This window comes from Zalophus californianus, chromosome 9 (genome assembly GCF_009762305.2).
Source record: "Zalophus californianus isolate mZalCal1 chromosome 9, mZalCal1.pri.v2, whole genome shotgun sequence".
NCBI lineage: Eukaryota > Metazoa > Chordata > Mammalia > Carnivora > Otariidae > Zalophus > Zalophus californianus.
The window spans coordinates 45909764-45917199 of NC_045603.1; the positions used below are offsets into that span (position 1 = coordinate 45909764).

The following is a 7436-nucleotide window of genomic DNA, read 5'->3' on the forward strand; positions in this document are numbered from 1 at the left end:
CCCTCTCTGTACCAGAGAATTCCTAGTCTTCTCTACTCTGTGTCCTACTCATAATGCACATTCCCAGCCTTTAGTGGCTGTCACCATCTGCTTTCCATGTTTCCACTCCAACACTATTAATTACAACATTATGCTGGCAGTTACTAACTCATGATACATAATCTGTGCTCTCTGACCTCAGCCTGTTGTCCTCACCGCAATGTTTTATTTTTCTCCTACGATCGAAATTCCTGTAGTAACTTCTCCAACTGTCCATGCTTCTAAAGATCTCAATTGCAGGCACCCTTCTTTACTCTCAACAAATGATGTGGCCTCCTGTTATAAAGATCACCACTGTATAGAAAAGACCATGGCAGCATAATAAATATCTCAATAATCTTTCTTAAAGCATTCCTTTTATGACTATCATTTCCCTCCCAAAAGCCATTTGGTCTCTCTCCTGACATGTGAAGCAAGATTATGATCATGATTTTGGTTTACCCCTATTTGCCCTTTATGAGCCTTACATTTCAACCAGTCTTTACAAGAACCCCAAATCCCTTCCTATTCCACCTTTGCATCTATACTTTGACCATTCTTTTTTTAGAATGTCATTCCCCTGCATTTTCTGTGTATCAAAATTCTGCCCATCCTTCAACATCCTAATTAAAATTTCATATGCTCCAAAAAACCTTCTGTGATTACTCCAGCTTGCTTTCCTATTTTAAAACATATGGCTCTTTGTTCTAATTTTAGGGTGCATTCCACCTTTTACTATGTCATTTGTCTATATTTCATCCTTTCTCTGTGAATATAAGCTCCTTAAAAGAATGCAACCAGGAATTACATACGTTTATAGATTCTTAGAAAGCCATTGTTGAAAGTAGTTCACAGCCAATGAAGAGGGCAGGTCTAAAGGACCCCATCTGCTCTTTTCCCTCTCTCTGTCTTTGAAGTCTCTTTGAAGTGAAAGAAACCTCTTCCCAGAGAAAAGCTCCCCAGAGAGACAGGTCAAATGAGGATCAGGTCCTGCGTGCTCCAGTCGGGATCATTGGAACTGACAAGACAAAGCAGAGGGAAAAGGATACACTTGAAATGTGGCCCAGAGGGCTTTGCTGTCTCCTATTGCTAAACAGTGTCAATAACCCTGTAACTTTCTCTGGGGCTGAGAAGTCCCTTCATTCCCAACCTTTGGGTTTTGCAGATAAAAAGTTCCGTCTGCCTGGAACTTGATTTACAGTGATCTCAGCCTAAATGTCTCACAAACTGAGAAATGCAAATATTAGTCAATATGTACTATGTCACGCCCTTTTGCTTAAAAAGCTTGAGTTAAGCACAGAAATAATAGAGGGCCAGAAAAGGGGACAAAATAACCATTTGTTCAAAATGCGCGTGTGTGAGCGCGCGCGCATGCGCGCTTCTGTTTGTGTTGGGGGGCCTACATATGTGTATATATACGTACACTGAGGATGTGTATATCTTCCTCTATACCAGCAGCAACAACAGCACCTAGGGAACAGGAATTTTTCTTGTTTTAGATCTCATCTTATACATGGAAACCCTTTGGAACTATATAGTCTTCCACCATAGTGTTGGACTAAATCTTCCAATAAAAATAAGGCCTGAGTTCTTAAGCAAAATGCTATAAAATATTGGATTTCTTACTGCATGTTTCTTGGATATAAATAGGTTTTAGAAACTTTTCTCTATAAATGGAAGGAAATCTGAATACGTCTTTTCTGAGTATCCCATTTACAGTCGGAAAGGTGCGTCTTTACTGCTCTTTCTATGAAACAGTGACATCTACTGCTCAGTGGGGCTAATCCTGGGGGATGTTCTAGGACTAGAACAACCCGTCTTCCAGCCGCTTAGCTTTTCAGAGCCAGAGGCAGGACCACATTCAAAATCTCTTCTCCCTCCCCATCCTGCAGAGGCCCCTCCACAACACTATCATGTTTGAGCTTCTATACAAACTGGATTCTCTTCCTTCTGAATAAGTTTATTTCTTCTATAACAATCCTCTCAGAAAATATGTCTTGGTATTGAGCCTCAACTTGTTTCTTTTTAACTTGTAACTTTCTCTTAGCTGTATCCTTGGAGTAGTGTTTAAGAAGTAATATTTCCTTTTTACACCACAGCCCTAGAGACAGAGAGAGGTTACATCCCCTCAGAGTTTTCTTGTTTTTTATCTAAACGGTCTCACTTCCTTCAGCCTTCCTGGCTACTTGTTCAAGTGACTCTCTACAACTTACCTATTCTCTACGTGTGTTCCTGTTGTTGCATATCCATCAGAAAAATAAGCCACAAAACGTCTGTCATTATATAAATGATAGGCTTCATCCTTAGTTAAATAGCACAATGATGTAGTGGGTTAGTGAGTGGTGTTTGAAGAAGGAAGATCTGGGTCAATCCTGGCTCCCCTCCATGAGTCCACAGGTCCTATGCAACCACTCCAAACCTTTGTTTTCTCAGCTATAACATGAACGGGACAATAATAACCACCTAGTAGGTTTGCTCTAAGGCTTAAACACAACAAAGCATCACTGTGTGAAGAGCACTTAGCACAGTTACTCAAAACTATTCAGTGAGTACTCAATAAATGGACGCTCTCTTGTTCCTAACCAGCTGCTGCTGGGCTAGATAAACAAATATGCGAAAAGTTAAGGAGACATGGGGAGTGAGAAGCAATAGAGGAAATAGAAAAAAAAATAGAGGAATGTACAACATGTTTTAAATTAACTATACAATGTAAAGTTTCTTAAAGTCTGGGCCAATTTTATGTATATCCTATGTGCCAAGTTCATATCCAGTGTCTGGCATATAAAAGGAGATTAGTAAGTGTTTTCTGGATGAATGAACTTCATATAGATCAAAATATACTCTACACCAATAGAGGAAAACATCATAAAGTTAGTATTATAGTAACATTTCCTATATGAAATGTGATACAATATAAAAAGCCCAAATATAGCAGATGTTGAGCCAGGTCTAGGTTGCATGGTACATTTAAGAACCTGAAAGGAGTTACCCGTTCAGCAATTTTTATTCATTTGGAAACTGTTGAATCCATATTGTATGCATATTTTAAACCCTTTTCTACATAAACATCATCGGCAAAAATTCATTTTTAATGACTACCTATGTTTAAGCATAGGTGCTAAGAATATAAAGTATAAATGATCATTTCTTCCCTAGGTTTACAATATAGCTAAGAAAATAATTAAGGCACATAAAATGATCACTAAAAACACAAAGGATGAAAAAATTGTACAGCAAGTCGTAGTCAAACCAACCTAGCTGATGTTTCCCATTATACCTGATAACCAATGAAATAATTTTCCATTATAAGTGATTGAAGTCTGCCAATTTTAGAGGTTTATGATTTCTACCATAAGTCAAGGAAAGTACCCAAAGAAAGGAAAATAAGGGAGTTTGAATGTATTTGAATGAACTTTGAGACTGTTCATAATGCAGTTGCTAAAGACATGGCACTGGAGAATTGAAGTTCTTCCATGGTCTTAGGGAAAGCATGCTGGCATCCTAGGTAAAAGAATTGTGTTTTCCTCTTCATTGTGTTTTTAGCATACCTTGCTTTGTTTGGTCTCATCATTTGCATAATGCAGAGAGGAATAACTGTGCTGTCTACATAACAGGATTGTCATGAGACTAATATAAAACAGTAAAAGAGAAAGACCTGAAAATCTCACTACGCAAATGCCAGTTGATATTGTCCCTCATTGTTAGTCTCTTCCAAGGAGAAGCACATTCTCCTGCTATCCAAAGAGGTCATGCATGTGCAGGTCTAATTTCATAGCTCTTCCATGAGTCATCTTAACAAAAATAATCCATAGTCTACTTTTAAAAAAGAAGAATACCTCCCACATCTGGTTTTATAAGTTTCTCATCATCCCTCCTCTGAGGGAGTCAAGAAAGAAAGAGGCCATGAATTCTTGGCATTAGCACACTAAACAGTGGTAGGGGGCCTGAAAAAGGATGCAGCTTCTCAGAGGGCTTACCACCTGAAAGGAGTAAGGCTGTCGGTGTATTCACACAGCCTTCTAGATGTATCGTATATAACTTGAAACTCCTGACTCTTCTATATCAACTAACAGTTTTCCTTATGTAACATAAATTGCAGTGTCTGTATACGGTATTCCCATTACCTGATGGTAGCATCTTGAAACTGGTCAAAACTTGAATGCCAATAGCTCTGTCACTCAGAATATATATGATTCTGCACTTGGGAAAAAAAAACAACAAAAAAACCCCACAAACCTTAAGTAAATACATATTGGATGGATCTGTACACTGAAAATAATTGTTTGGTCAGCCTTCATAGTTGATGTGGATTCTGATATAATCAATTGCTGCAGTAGTCAATATTGATCATGAAAGTTGCTAAAGTGACTATTTTGGACAGATATGTAGCAGTTTAATTGTGTGGTATTATACATAATGCAGTTGAAATGATTAACACACTTACATACACAGGAAAGCTTGTTACTGACCATTAAAATTCCCCAAATTCCACGTCCAGCATTTCCTTATCTGTAATAAAAATGGACCTTTGTGAAAGGGGAATGACTCTGGCTGTCTAGGACCATCAGCCTGTGAAAACAAATAATCAATATTAAAATTCTGTTGGCTTCTCACTCCCATCTCCCGACAGACAGATCCAGCCCCTTGCTTTTCTGTCATCTTTCTAATTTTTTGTTTTTTTGTTTTGTTTTATTTTTTCAGATAGTTCCAAGAATGCCTGACATGAAGCCAACTCGTGTTCCTCCACTCTGACGTATTTGTGGTTTGTTACCAGTGAACTACCTCGTCACTGCCATAGCTACACTACACAAGTATAGGGCAGTTGGGGCTGCCTCCTTGATACCTTCCGGGTACCAAAAATGCACTGTGGAGGTGAGAATGGCTAGCTCTTTGCTGAGGAAAGCATAGCAGTTCTGCTTGTGCCAGAGTCTTTCATGGAGATTCGCTTCTGTCTCCAGCCATCTGCAGGCACACTATATCCTAAGACACTCTAGAAGAGAAGTCATTCTGTTTCCACCTTTGCTATACTCTTTGATCTTTATCCAACAAAAAATATTAAACTGCACCTTCTTCCTTTGGCCTGAAAGAAAAGCTTCTATACACATAAGCTCATGTAGCTGGATGTCCAGCAAAGTCAATATTTTAACAAAGAACTAGACCTTAAATCTCAGTTTAGGGTCATCACAAAAACCCTAAAGGTATTACTCATGAAAGAGGTAGAATGTTACCAAGATTATTGAAAGTACATATTTATAAGGTGTATTTTATTTTCCAACTATTTTTAATATAAAATCTGAATTGCCTTACTATTTTAAAAAAATAGTATTGAAACGTTTTGCAAAGCGAACATACATGTCAAAATTTCAGATTTTCTACATAGACTCTCATGTCCTCTGTGAATAAAGACAGCTTTATTTCTTCCTGCCCAATCTGTATACCGTCTGTTTCCTTTTCTTGTCATACTGCATTAGCTAGGACTTCCAGTGCAATGTTGAAAAGCAGTGGTGATAGCAAGCATTCTTTATTTGTTCCTAGTTTTAATGGGAAAGAAAAACTTTAAGACTTATTATAAAGTGACAGTAATCAAGACAGTGTGGTATTGGTAATAGAAAAGACAAATAGATCAATGGAACAGAATACAGAGTCCAAAAATTGATCCACATAAGTATAGTCAACTGATCTTTGGTAAAGGAGTAAAAGCAGTGCAATGGAGAAAAGATAGTATCTTCAGTAAATGGTGCTAAAACAACTGGACATCCACATGGAAGAAGAAGAGGAGGAGGGGGAGGAGGAGGAGGAAGGAGAAGAAGAAGAAGAAGAAGAAGAAGAAGAAGAAGAAGAAGAAGAAGAAGCAGCATCTAGAACAGATTTCACAAAAGTTAATCCTTTACAAATATTAACTCAAAACAGATCCTAATCTAAATGAAAGATGCAAAACTATAAAACCCCTAGAAGGTAATACAGGAAAAAACCTAGACGACCTTGGGCATGGCAGACATTTTAGACACAATACCAAAGGTAGAATCCATAAAGGGAAGCACTGATAAGCTGGACTCCATTAAAATTAAAAATTTCTGCTCTGTGAAAGACTTTGTCAAGAAAAATGAAAAGACAAGCCACAGACTGGGAGAAAATATTGGCAAATGACATATCTGATAAAGGACTGTTATCCAAAATATATGAAGAACTCTTAAAATTTAACCATAAGAACACAAACAACCTGTTGGGAAAGACATTCTCATGCATGCAGTCTTTCTCCTCCCACTTGGCTGCATATGGATGGGACTTGGGCCTGGAATATTTCCTTACCAAGAGATAAAAAGCCCTCAAATCCTGTGCTGGGCTTATCACTTTGTGTGGGACTATCTTTCCCCTTTTCAGGCTCAGTGAGTACTCTGTCTCTTTGTAAAGAGTATGGGTCATAAGGCACAGGGCCCACCCCACTGCATTATCTGTCTTCCAAGGAAAGAGGGCAGGGTTCCTTCCACTGTGGCAACAGAGGGAGAAAACACTCTGGCCATGAGGGACTGACACCTACTGTTGAAGCTGATCTTGCTCTGTCTCTTCTCTATGTAAGTGAAGTTTTCTTCCATCCGGTGCTTGACCATGTGACGATTTCCTTGGTGACTCTGAAACCAAGAAGCAATGGGAAGAATTGTTTGGACTTTTATTCCTGGTGGTTGGCATGGTGATGCTCTTTATTATCCTCCATAGAGATGGAGTCCTCCCCTGGGACTGGTAACCGGTAACCATACTCGACACAATGCGATTAAAAACTGAGCCAAAGACCTTAACAGACACCTCACCAAGGAAGACATATAAATGACAAATAGGCATGTGATCAGATGTTTCACATCATGAGACATCAGGGAAAAGTAAACTAAAACAACAATGACATACCACTACATACCTATTAGAATAGCCAAAATCTCGAGCACTGACAGCACCAACTCAGGTGAGGATGTGGAACAGCTGGGACCCACTCACTGTTGCTGGAATGCAAAATGGTACAGTCACTTTGGAAAACAGGCCGTTTCTTACAAAACTAAACATGCACTTGCCATACAATCCAGCATTCATCCTGCTTGGTATTTACCCAAATGAGATGAAAACTTACACCCACACAAGAAACTGCACATGGATGTTTATAGCAGCTTTATTTATAATTGCCAAGACTTAGAAGAAACCAAAACATCCTTCAGCAGGTCAATGGGTAAATAAACTGTGGTACACCTAGGCAATAGTGTACTAAAAAGAAATGAGCTACCAATCCATGAAAAGACATGGAGGAAACTTAAATGCATATTGCTAAGTGAAAGAAGCCAATCTGAAAACATTGCCTACTCTGTGATTCCAATTATATGGCATTCTGGAAAAAGCAAAACTATGGAGACAAAAAACAGGTCATGATTCCCAGG

At 38.6% G+C, this 7436-nt stretch overlaps 1 long non-coding RNA gene across 1 annotated transcript; it reads right to left on the reverse strand.

Annotated features, from left to right (window-relative positions):
- Positions 1 to 891: 891 nt before the first annotated feature.
- Positions 892 to 7010, reverse strand: LOC113922961. The gene is made up of 5 exons (XR_003520122.1): positions 6929 to 7010; positions 6557 to 6647; positions 4488 to 4527; positions 1442 to 1488; positions 892 to 1036 (listed from the first exon to the last, which is right to left on the reverse strand). It is a non-coding gene; the product is annotated as an uncharacterized LOC113922961 (long non-coding RNA).
- Positions 7011 to 7436: the final 426 nt, after the last annotated feature.